We start from the raw sequence: 13,870 nt of genomic DNA on the forward strand, positions 1-13,870 counted from the left end.
TTCACCAACAAACTCAGCAGTTTGACGAAAGGTACAACGAGCTTCTTGCACGCATGGGAACCATTGATTCCCTCGGCTGTAGCTGAGGGAGGACCTAGAGCAGTTATGGCGTTTGCGAGACCAGATAGCGGTGTACAACGAGCAGATGCTTGGAGATAGTGGTGTTGCTGGTGGGGCACCGACACCACCACCTAGTGTGCCGCCTCAGCAGGGGGAAGACGACGATGACAACGGTTACTTGGATTCGTAGGGTTTAGAAATTTTATTTATTTTATGTCCATGTAATTGTATTTTACTTCTTTGACTTTTTATTATATTCAGACCCTTGATATTTTAATAAAATCATTAGTTGATTTCTGGTATTTAGAATTTGTATACTAATTTGTAAAAAAAGAAAATTAATTTGACTACTAATTGTGCACTAATTGTAAAAAAATTTCTTAAAGTCAGATTTATCGGCAGAAAAATTCGACAGTAAATGGGTGCCACAAAACATAATATTTCGCAAAAAATTACTGTAAGAAATATCCACTGGTAACGAACCGCTTATTTCGTTGTATTTATTACAAACTCTGATGCAAAATTCACCGGTAATTACCGTTGGACAAAATAATCCGGTGGTAATTTTTTTCGAACCATTTATACCGTTAGATATATTTTGTCGGTAAATCCAATAATAAATGAATTATTGTCGAATTAATTACATAAATTTACCAATAAATACGATAATATTCAACATTTTTTTGTAATAAAAATCTTTCATATATATATTTATGTCTTTTTACTCCAATTAATTCACTACAACATTTATGCTTTTTTATGGGAGTTTTTTTGTGAGAATTTTAAAAACTTCCACAGTATATTTTATTTCTAACAATTTAGAAAACTCTCGCAGATATAATCAATAAAGACTCCACTATTAGTTTGAAATTAAAAATAAAACTCCCTTGCTTCACCACCGAAAAGAAAAACTCCCACTCAAACAGGGGGAGAGTGAGATCTGAGTGTTAGCGAAACAGAGATTCAGAGAAAAGACAGAGCTCGCCACTGAAACCCTAAGTTTGCCACCATAGCCATTGCCGCCTCTGTCGTCACTGCAGTTCATCTCCTCTCCAGATCTGGTTGATCACAACGTTAAAGCTTTTGAGTACTATTGTCTTGACCTAATTGCATCTTACATTTCATGCTATTCGAGTATTATTCTTTTCTCCAATTCCTCATTGTTTTTTCTTCTTCTTTTGTATAACAAAAATTCAGACAGGTTATTCAATGTTCTTGTGCCTTTGATGCGTCTTAAATCGGTGAGTAGTCTATAATTTATGTTATGTGCGCTTTCAATGTCATGTTCTAGGGTTGAGGATGGAGAAGTTTTTATTTATTTACAGTAGATTCTAACTGAAAATTAGGAAGAAAAAGTTTATGATTTCTGTGTACTCATTGAGATTTTGATCTAGTTCATGAAATCTCAAGTTCTGGACTACCTTTACTGAAGTATCTTAAACTTAAATGTGCCTACATTTTCATTTCTCTTAGTGTTTCAATGTTTATAATATTGAGTTTCATATTTGTAATTATGCCAAGATTCATTTTTGATTTAACACATTTTACTAATCCTCGCACACTCTATATCATAACAAATCGAAGCCGTCAAATTACAAATGGAATAGGAAAAAACAAGTTAAGACTAAACTTGAGTCTATATATGATGATTCACTATTAACAAATATACTATAAGTATTTGATCCAAAATAGTAATATATTTTTATGAAATTGATGTATTCATATGTTGTATTGAATGCTAAGTGTGCTGCTGTTACTAAATGTATTCTTGCTGTTGTTTACAAGGCACCCAATGATCATCATGTTCTTCTTGAGGGAACCCTCCTCAAGCCCAACATGGATACCTCTGGCTCTGATAGCCCAAAGGTAATAATCTTCAAGATGATTGCAAAAGGCCAAAATGAACTTGCAAGAGTAATTAGTAATTACCACTTAGAATAGCAGTTTAAGGATCACTGGTTAGTTAGGGAGTTAGTTTGCTATAAACAAAGGAAAGAAGAGATTAGTTACATTCTTTTTAGTCTTGGCATTTGTTAGAGTCTTGAGAGTTAAATGTGTCTCTAACATTGTGCTTATAATTTGCTTGTGGTCCTAACTTAGTATCCTTCTGAGTTTGAAAAGTGAATATGAAAACGCTTATTGTTCACCTGCTTGACACTCTTACTGTTTTTCTATGTTTGGGTTGAAACTAGAAACTTGAAACAACGTGTTGAAGATATCCTTAGTTTTGTGGATATTATATATTACTAAATGAATGACCTTTATTTTGTTCTATGTGATTACAATATTTGCAGAACACCTTGCACATATCCAGGCAAAAACATTGCCTTCTGTGTCAATGAAGGTTCTACACCCTTTTTGGCTATCACTCTTGACAGAGTGAGAGGATAGAGATAGAGACATCAGCTCCATGTATTTACAAGAAGTATGCATTTTGCTCTTCTTGTTTATATTTGTCTGCATAATCTTTACTGAATTACCAAATCTTCAATTGATATGAATATATAAGAAAGTGATGTAATTTTTATTAATGTGTTATATTGGTTTATTAACACATTTAATTTGTCATCATACTTTGGATTTGTTGTTTGAACAATGTTATGTGAAAATCGGTACCAATTATTTGAACAATGTGCCAATTCTTAAACCACTACAAAAATTCTCAAGTTCATTATTTATTTATTTAATTTTTTTTGCTTTATTGCATGATATGGCCAATCATTAGGTACTTATTTGGAGAGATTTTTCACGGAGAAGGTCCTGATTGGCAAGAGTTTGTCAGAATTTTAGGCCTACTAGTAATAAACTCAATAATAAATTTCATAGAAGAAAATAATGCTGATAATGCTGCAACAACACTAATGGCTCGTTTAGCTCCTAAAACAAAGGTTATTATTCTTTCTCTTAGACATATGTTTCTGAAATTCATTGGCTATATTATATGCATATGCTACATAGATTAATTTCTTGCCATTAATGAATACGATTATATTATATGCAATTTTGCAGGTTCTAAGGGATGGGCAATGGCAAGAGAAAAATGCAGCCATAATTTAAAAGGGTGTAATGATGACTACTTGATCCTTGTTAATTTTCATACTAGAATTTTATTTAAATATTATATGAGTATTGGAAAGGTGTTTTTTTTTACTGCATATTTGCATTCAATGTTGATCATCCTTATATTAAATAATTATGAAATGAAAGAGATTTATGATCTAATAGAAGGTTGAGAAATAGACGAGTATTTTAGGAGGAATAATAATGAGGGGTTAAATTTTGGAAAATTGATAAAAACTTTTATTAAAATGTTTGTTAGGGCATTTGAAACTAACACAGGTGACTAATTTTTTTTTAATTAAAAAATGAAGTTTCTGGGGGTTTTAAGCCGCCATAAAAATAGTAAAAAAGTACCACAATACATTAATCTGAAACCCCCACAAAATTTACAAAAAATCGTCACTAAATGATATTTTAGCGGTTTACCAAAACTGCCACAAATAAGCTTGTGGCACCTCAAATTTTGAAGGTTTGTGAAACTGCCACGATCAATTTTGTGGGGGTTTGAAAACTCCACAAACTAAAAAAAAAACCGCCACAAAATAATAAAAATCTTGTAGTGATTCACTACGAGACACTAAAATCTCAATAGATTAGATTTTCCACTTCCAAATCTCACTCCTAATTAATTTTTTTGGATTTTTTTGCAAATACATTAATAAAAATAAACACTGATACATTTATTTTTTGCTTTATTTTCAGTTTTTTTTATTGTATAATTTCGGATGTTCTATTTTTTAGATATTTTTTATTTATAATTTGGATATTTATATATATATATTTTGATATTTTAATCAGATTTTTTTTATATTTTTAAATATTTTTTATTGTATGATTTTAAAAGTTCTCTTCTCTATATTTTTTATTTTTTTAGCCTATAAAAAAGGCTAGCAAATTTAAAAAAATAGTAAAAAGTTAATTACCTAAGCCTTTTCATAATCGAATTATAATGTTTAGACGAACATACATTAATCAATATGTTTCCCTTAAAAAGTACTTCAACCAATAATAAACTAAATGCATGTAGAATTAAATTAAGAGTAATTCAATACAAAAGGAATACAATTTTTTTTAATATTTGCTTTCATCAGTTGGTGTTATTGGTGGGTCCCTAACCAAGTGGAACCCACAAGTTTAAAAAAAATGAAAATAAAAGAAAGTGGCATAAAGCCACAGGAAGCAAGAGAGAGACAAAAGGGCTTCTTTCAATTTGAAAGAAAGCAAGCACGCAGTAGCAGCGTCGAAGGAGAAGAGAAAATTGGGAAAAAGGGCAGTTATAATGTGCTCCGATTGAACTGGTAAATTTGCTCTATTTTTTATGAAATTTTAGTATATTATTCCTAGTGTAGAGATGAATATTAAGATATAACTTGCTAGTTGTATTGCCTTCTCTTTTGCCTGATTTGAGATACCCACTTTGTAGAGGATTTATGTTGATTCCATCAATTTTGGTGATGTATTTTGTTGATTGTTGAGATGCCCTAGTGTCATTAGGAAGACTGTTTGTGTACCCATTATTCTGATAGTAGAAGATTTTACTGGACTAGGTCCCGTGAGTTTTTTGTCCCTCTTTTAGGGATTTTTTCACGTTAAAATTTTGGTGTCTGATTATTTAATTTCTGCTATTATATTTGCTACTTGGAGTATCTTTGGTATTGCCTATTTAATCACACAGGTTGTGAGAAAATTATTTTTTGGTGCTTCCGCTATTAGATAAGTTCTTGTTTGAACCTTTGTTGAGTTTTTTCCAACAAAGTGGTATCAGAGCTTTGGTTGTTTATCTCTGTGCTGATTAAATGGAGGAAAATACTCATGGACCAAATATGGTTAAATTGAATTTCCAAAATTATTCAATTTGAAAGACCCTCATGGAAGATACGTTGTATAGCAAGGACTTATATGATCCTGTGGAGGAGGATAAATCCAAAAGTACTAAATCCGATACTGAATAGAAGAAGCTTAATCGGAAGGCAGTTGCTTTGATTAGACAATGACTTGATCTTAGCGTGTATCCACATGTTGACACCAAAACGAATGTTGAGAAGATGTGGAACAAATTGAAGAAGTTATATGAGAGGAAGAATGTGCAAAACAAAGCATTCTTGATTAGGAAGCTTTTCAATATGATGTATATTGAAGGTAAATCAATGCCGAAGCACTTGAGCATTTTTCAGGAGACGGTGAACCAACTGACAAATAATGAAATCACTTTGAATGATGAGTTGCAAGCCTTGTTATTGTTGAGCTCTTTACCTGATACTTGGGAATTTCTGGTTGTGACACTGACTAACTCAATTCTAAATGGAAAGTTGACGTTAGCAATGGTTAAAGAGAGCATGTTGAATGAAGAAGCTAGAGGAAGAGAGCGAGGTTAGACTAATGCCTCCTCCCAGCCAGAAGCACTTGTTTCAGAGTCACGGAGGAGAAGTCAAAGTAGAAAACCTCACAATTCTGACAAGTCATTGAGTTGAAGCAAGTCAAGAGGAAAGTACAAGTCAAGAAAGGAGTTCATTTGTCACCATTATGGCAAGCCGGGGCATATCAAGAGGTATTATAAGTTCTTAAAAGAGAACAATCAAAGAGAAGAAACAAAGATAAAGGTAAAGATAGTGATAAAGAAACTGCTGCTATTGTTTATGAAGATGTTCTTATCACATATGATAAAAATTATGTGAATCTTGTCTGTGATGATTCCACTTGGATTATGGACTCTGGTGCCTCATGTCATATCACTCCGAAACGTGAATTTTTTACTTCCTATACTGCTGGAAATTTTGGCAAGATCAAATTGGGAGATAAAGAAGTGTGTGATATCATTGGTATGGGTGATATGTGGCTTGAAACTAACATGGGATGCAACTTGCAGTTGAAGAACGTTAGGCATGCGCCAGATATGCGGCTCAATCTTATTTTAGTGAAGGCATTGGATCAAGAGGGGTATTGCACTTTCTTTGATAGTGAAAAATAAAAAATTGCCAAAGGGGCTCTCATTGTTGCTAGAGAAGACAATAGTCTCACTACTCTTCTACCGATTGCAAGCAAAGTTGTGCAAAGAAGATGTGAATGTAGCTGATGATTCTTCTTCTAATTTGTGGTACATACGTCTTGGTCACTTGAGTGAGAAAGGACTAAGCGTCTTAGCCAAGAAGCACTCACTTTCAGTGAAAGGTACAACTTTAAATACTTGCACTCATTATTTTGTTAGAAAGTATGCTAGAGTATCATTTTATAATTCTGGACCTCATAGGAGATCACATGTTCTAGATTTAGTTTACACTGATGTTTGTACTATGGATGCTAAGACACTAGGCGGTGCATTATATTTTGTTACTTTTATTGATAATTATTCTCGAAAAGTGTGGGCTTTTGTTTTGAAATCTAAAGACCAGGTGCTCGGTATCTTCAAATACTTTCATGCAAGTGTTGAAAGAGAAACATGAAGGAAATTGAAATGTGTTCGAGTAGATAATGGTGGTGAATACAGGGGTCTATTTGAAGACTATTGTAAAGGACATGGGATCAAGCTTGAGAAGACGGTTCCTAAGACTCCTCAACACAATGGAGTTGCTGAGAGAATAAATCGTACTATCAATGATAGAGTCAGGTATATGCTCTCTCATGCAAAGTTGCCTAAATCCTTTTGGGGTGAAGCAATAAGGACTACAGTAGATCTGATCAACCTTTCTCCTTTAGTTTCACTTAATGGTGATGTTCCAGAGAAACTTTGGAGAGGGAAAGATGTCTCCTATAGTCACTTGCGAGTGTTTGGCTGCAGAGCTTTTGTTCACATTCCAAGAGATGAAAGGTCCAAATTGGATGGAAAGTCAAAGCAATGTATCTTCATGGGTTATGGTCACGAAGACTTTTGTTACAAATTATGGGATCCAGTGAGCAAGAGGATAATTAGAAGTCGAGATGTGATTTTTCTTGAAGACCAAACTATTGAAGATCTTGAGAAGACAAATAAGCCAATAACTGTTAGACATTCTACTAATGATGAACCTGTTCCTTCCACTAGACCTCCTGTTGATGGGGGAGATGTACAAGTTGATAATGATGGTGATGATTTGCATGATGAACCTATACCTCAACCTGAGGTGCCAGATGTTGAAGTTCTACCTGAACCACCAGTTGAGCCTGAATTGAGAAGATCTACTAGAGAGCGTCATCCTTCTCAAAAATACTCTTCTCATGAGTATGTGATGAACACTGAGACTGGGAAGCCAGAAAGCTACGAAGAAGCTATGTCTGATGAGCATAAGAAAGATTGGTTGAAGGTCATGCAAAAAGAAATGAAATAATTGCATGAGAATCATACTTTTGAATTGGTAAAGTTGCCGAATGGTAAGAGAGTATTCAAGAATAAATGGATGTTCAAATTGAAAGCGGATGAAAATGTCTCACGGCCAAGGTATAAAGCTCGATTGGTTGTGAAAGGTTTTGAGCAAAAGAAAGGTATTGATTTTGATGAGATTTTCTCTCTATTTGTGAAGATGTCCTCTATTCGAGTTGTGCTTGGATTGGCAGCTAGCTTGAATTTAGAGGTTGAGCAGCTTGATGTGAAGAATGCATTCCTTCACGGTGACATAGATAAATAAATTTATATGGAGTAACCAGAGGGTTTTGAGGTTAAAAGAAATGAGCATCTTGTATGCAAGTTGAAGAAGAGGTTATATGGGCTGAAGCAAGCGCCAAGGTAGTGGTACACGAAATTTGATTCCTTCATGGAAGGTCATGGGTATAGTAAGACTTCTTCTGATCATTGTGTATAAGTTAAGAAATTCTCTGATGGTGATTTTATAATTCTCTTGCTTTATGTTGATGACATATTGATTATTGGTCATGACACTAAGAAGATTGAAAATCTTAAGAAAGACTTGAATAGATCCTTTGCTATGAAGGATTTGGGTCCTGCAAAGAAAATTCTTGGCATGAGTATCACTCATGACAGGAAGAATGGAAAACCGTGGTTGTCACAGTAGAAGTATATTGAGAAGGTTTTAGAGAGGTTTAGCATGAGTAATTCCAAACCTATTAGTACTCCACTTACTAGTCATTTCAAGCTGAGTTCGCAACAATGTCCTACAAGTGAGAGAGAGAAAGCAGAAATGAAGAAGATTCCATATGCATCTGCAATTGGCAGTTTGATGTATGCTATGATTTGCACTAGGCTGGATATTACTCAGGCAGTTGGAGTTGTTAGTCGGTTTCTCTCTAATCTTGGCAAGGAACACTGGCAAGTAGTGAAGTGGATTCTCAGATACCTTAATGGTACTTTCAGAGTTTGTTTATGCTTTGGGAGTGGCCAACCTGTGTTGGATGGTTACACAGATGCGGATATGGCTGGGGATCTTGATTCAAGAAAGTCTACTTCTGGTTATATGATGACTTTTACAGGGGGAGCTGTGTCGTGGCAGCCTCGACTTCAGAAATGTGTTGCTTTGTCTACTACAGAGGCAGAATACATCGTTGTTATTGAAGCTTCTAAGAAACTCTTGTAGATGAAGAAATTTCTACAAGAGTTAAGCATCAATCAAAAGAAATTTGTGCTATTCTGTGACAGTTAGAGTGCTATCCATCTCAACAAGAATCTGACGTTTCATTCTAGATCGAAGCACATAGAAGTGAGGTATCATTGGATACGTCAAGCGCTTGAGATGAAGTCATATGCACTTGAGAAGATCCATACTGATAATAATGGTTCAGATAAGATGACCAAAAGTTTACCTACAGTGAGGTTTGATTCTTGCAAAGAGAAGGCGAACTTGGTGGAGTAGCCTATCCCCACTTGAGTTGGTAAGGGGGAGATTTGTTGGTGGGTCTCCAACCAAGTGGAGCCCACAAGTTTAAAAAAAAAAAGAAAAACAAATGAAAATAAAAGGAAGTGGTATAAAGCCACGGGAAGTAAGAGAGAGACAAAAGGGCTTCTTTCAATTTGAAAGAAAGCAAGCATGCAGTAACAGCGCCGAAGGAGAAGAGAAAAATGGGGAAAAGGGCAGTTACAATGTGCTCCGATTGAACTAGTAAATTTGCTCTATTTCTTATGAAATTTTAGTATGTTATTCCTGGTGTAGAGATGAACATTAGGATATAACTTGCTAGTTGTATTGCCTTTTCTTTTCCCTGATTTGAGATACCCACTTTGTGAAGGATTTATGTTGATTCCACCAGTTTTGGTGATGTATTTTGTTGATTGTTGAGATGTCCTAGTGTCACTAGGAAAACTGTTTATGTACCCATTATTCTGATAGTGGAAGATTTTACTGGACTAGGTCCCGTGAATTTTTTGTCCCTCTTTTGGGGGGTTTTTCCACGTTAAAATTCTGGTGTCTGATTATTTAATTTTTGCCATTATATTTGCTGCTTGGAGTATCTTTGGTATTGCCTATTTAATCACACAGGTTGTAGAAAAATTATTTTTTGTGCTTTCGCTGTTAGATAGATTCTTGTTTGAACCTTTGTTAAATTTTTTCTAATAGGTATAATACGTGATTATGATATAATTGTGTATTTTAATGTAATATTGAAGTTTAACAGTAATTATTCTTTGTAATTTGTAAGCAGAGGCAAAAAAAAAAATATAGCAAAAAAAAAAGAATTAGCAACTAAAATTATGATAGAAGTAATTGATGAGAAAGACTCATTTTTTTTATCTCCCTCACAAATCACTCTACTATGCATCAAATTGTTCCCACCATACTTCTAATCGTTTTCTCTATTTTCTTTTCTTTTGCTACTTTTTTTTTATTTATCTACAAATCGCAAAAAAATTTTTATTAGTCTCTAATATTACAATAAATCGTCATAATTACGCATTATATCAAATATCACCCAATATTAAAAAAATTAAATAAAGGAATATGCTTTAACTCCTCCATACATCGCTCGGGTGAATGCTATGCTCTTCTTTAATATAAAAGCACTTTTGAAAATGCTGAAAGACAGAAGAATAATACTTGGATGCTTTCTGACCATATGATAATAACGTACCCTAACCTTAGCTACAAGGACACACATAATCAAGAGAAGGAACCGAAGGACAATGGTACTTGTCCTTGCAAACAAAATGATTTTGGAATTGTCGACCATAGGGCAAGGACTACAGATAGATAGGTAGGACCCTTTCTTTTTTCCAAGATATACTTTTTACTTTTTGATAAGTATATCTATAATAATTAGATGTCATTTAAGGATTATGTTATGGTAAAAAAATATTTTTTAGTGAAAATTTTTTTTTATAATAAAAAATAAAGACACTCTATATAATACACACTAAAAAGAATTAGTTGTAATCTTCGCCTTTCATCAAAGAAATTTGTATTATTTAATATCTTATGTAAAATTTGTATATCATATATATAACTTTAATTTGTATTATATAAAAGTTGAGCAATATATATTATATATGAAATAAAATTATCTAATTCAATCTAATAATAACTATAAGATAAGTTTCTCTAATTTATTAGGTTTTAGACCATTTGATAATAATAATAATAATAATAATAATAATAATAATAATAATAATAATAATAATAATAATAATAATAATAATAATAATAATAATAATATAAGATTCAACTACTCATTTTGACCAATAATAATTGTGGAATTAAAATATATGATAAAAAATTGACTACATGCACATTAATTATTGGATTGTATCAAATTTTATGATTTACAACTAAGAGTCTAAGACTATATTATTATATTGAACCTTGCTTTTTTTTTTTTTATCTTACCAACGAAACAAAATGCGTAGGATCACTACCACAAAAATTACTTTTAATCAGAAATATTTAGTGATAATAATATAATAACATGGTATTATTATTATATGTTATAATGATAATTATATATTTTATTATTAAAATATAAAATATAAATTAAAATTAATAAAACCTTCTTTATATATTCCAAAAAATATGATAACTTATTTTTGATATGTATATAATATTTTTCAAAAGCAAAATTGGATTACCTGTCCGTGACATTTTGTAATTAGCAGCCAAGTCCAGAAACACGAGTTATCTCAAAGTAATAAGGACATAACTACGAAACTTTTTTTTTTAATTTTATTTCTTTTTTAACAAAGATTTTTGAGCTGGATATATACGCCAAATTTAAGGGGATGGGCCATATGTAATTATATTACGTTACAAATTTGAGCAAAGAAATGAATTGGTATGTGTTAGTGGATTGTTATGGAATATGGATGCCTTTCTTTACACCCTAATAAACCGTACATACATATTGATTGGCCCCCAACAAAATGCTGTGGATAAGAACTTTTTCTTTTTAATATGCTGATTGAGACATTTTAGATTGGAAGTGTGTATATCGTAAGTTGATTAATTAAGAAATGGAAATGTTAGGAAGTATGAAAATTTACTTAGTACCAAATTCATTAAACTTTTGCTATGAAATTAAATTGGTCATATTAAATCCCAACTTCCATTATTAACCATACTTTTTTGTTATACTAAAATTCTATAAGAACAATGAAGATCGAACTTTAAATTTTTCTAATGATAAAATTTCACTATTATATTTTAAAATTACTACTTATTCTAAAATTTAAGTTGTTAATAGAAATATGTGAATGGTTTTATCAGCCACAAATATATCAAGTAATTCATAATTAAATAGCATGTTTTTTACCTATGACTCCAATATGCGTTTAGCATTATCATTTTGAATAAATAAAATAATTAAAATAAATTAAAATCATATAAAGTTTGGTTAAAAAATTAAAATATTTGAGTTAAATATATTCTCATAGAATATATGTAATTAATGTTTATTTAATTATTATAATTAAGAATATTATTTAAAAAATTATTTAATTAATTTTAACATTAAAAATAAATAAAAATAATAAAATATTATATATAAAACAATACTATATGACTAACAAAATTTATTTTTTTTGTCAATACTTAACAAACACTCTAAATTCTAAGCATTAAATTTAAAATTCTAAACTTTAAACTGCAATACTGATAATATAAAAATAATGCGTGTTAGCCAAAGTATTGACTAATATTAATAAAAAATATTGATCCCTAATATTTTTTCATATTATTTGATTTTGATACAAATATTTTAAAAAGAAAATAGTATATATAGCAGTAAGAAATTAATTAAAGCTGAGTGGCATATTTGGCTATTAGGATGTGCAAGATCCGACCCAAATTTAAAATATATTTTGTTGGGTTTGATTTTTTTTATCAAGTGTTATTTTTTTGTCAAATTTAAATTATGCTTTGGATTGACTTAATCTAACCCACAGTCATATTATATATAACTAAAATATATATTTTATAGTAAAATTAATAATAAAATATTATATTTTATACTCTAATTAATATTTTATATTATAAAATATCATTTTATCATTAAAAAAATTTCAATGTAAATATATATAATATTTATTAAATTTAATCTTTAAAAATGATATTTTATTATATAAAATTTATAAAATGATATTTATTTGGGATGGAGGGTATAATTGGATGGCTATAAGGGATGGAGTTGTAGAATAATGTTGTCCCATGATGACATATCTATATTATAGATCTCCATGACTATGTGTCTGTTAGTTTGTGTTCCTATCAAGACATGGGAAACACTGAGCTGGACTTTGTGTTTTTTGGTTCAAAGCATTGAACCTAACAGGAAGGTGCAACAGAATTATATGGTTGTCATCTGTAATCTTCATGCATGTACTTTCAGAAACACGTTAGGAAGGCATCAATATCGATCTCCCTTAAATTCAAAACCACTATTCGCTCTCTGGAAAATTCAAAGCTGTATATTCAATATGGGTATATGAAATAATATGGGTATGTATATGGTCATATTACTTTTTGAGAAATATTTGTTAGGAAATTATTTAATTATTTAATTTATTTATGAGCAATAAATATATTAATTATAATTATAAATTATGCTATTTTAAATTAAATGACTTATATAATGGTAATTTTATTTATTATTATAAATATTAAATTGAATAAGTCATAATTATTTTTGATTTGGAATTAAATGAGAATAAAATCAGATTTTATCATTTGGACTTTAGATGCTACTTTTATTTGGACTTTAGGATTTAATGAATACCATGATCAAATATAAATAGCGACGTCAGGTTTCGGTCCCTAACATACCAAAGTTGCCTCAGCAATTTTTTTCTCATTAGAGAAGTTGAGCTGCCCTATTAAAAATACAGAAGATTTTGGTTGAGAAAGACTGAGATAATTCTTCCATTAATTTCTAATTTTTATTTTTTATGAATAAAGATACGCTTTTGCACTATAATATATATAATTTTTGGTGATTCAATATGAATGATCTAAATTATGAAACAATTTATTTCAATAAGTGATATAAGAACTATCTATAATTTAATCATAAAAAAATATTCAGTTTTATTTTTGGATAAATATTGTTTCGATGGGTAACCGGAGATTAGTGGATTGGATGGCGTTGGTTGGCCCAATCGTTGAGAGAGGAGGCCTTCGAATGGGTTTGCACCTTGGAAGCCTCCGTCCGACTTGCGTGTGTGAAAGAATGGGGGGGTGGTACCTGCAAAGACACTCCGATGCCTAAGTCAGCAAAGGATTAAGCAGGTTTTAGAATGTATTGGGACTTAGAGATACCTGAGGGGTGTCAGGGTATTTATAGTGGTGAACCAATAACCACCGCTGAAGTAGTTCCGCCTTTTAAGGTGGATAACCGTTTCTTTATC

The 13,870-nt window shown here is 31.4% G+C and overlaps 1 long non-coding RNA gene across 1 annotated transcript; it reads left to right on the plus strand.

Moving 5' to 3' along the window:
* Positions 1-891: 891 nt before the first annotated feature.
* LOC112749850 (uncharacterized) lies at positions 892-3,282 on the plus strand. Its single transcript, XR_003175234.3, has 6 exons — positions 892-1,147; positions 1,258-1,301; positions 1,846-1,926; positions 2,355-2,485; positions 2,786-2,948; positions 3,070-3,282. It is a non-coding gene; the product is annotated as an uncharacterized lncRNA (long non-coding RNA).
* Positions 3,283-13,870: the final 10,588 nt, after the last annotated feature.

Source organism: Arachis hypogaea, chromosome 2 (genome assembly GCF_003086295.3).
Source record: "Arachis hypogaea cultivar Tifrunner chromosome 2, arahy.Tifrunner.gnm2.J5K5, whole genome shotgun sequence".
NCBI classification, from domain to species: domain Eukaryota; kingdom Viridiplantae; phylum Streptophyta; class Magnoliopsida; order Fabales; family Fabaceae; genus Arachis; species Arachis hypogaea.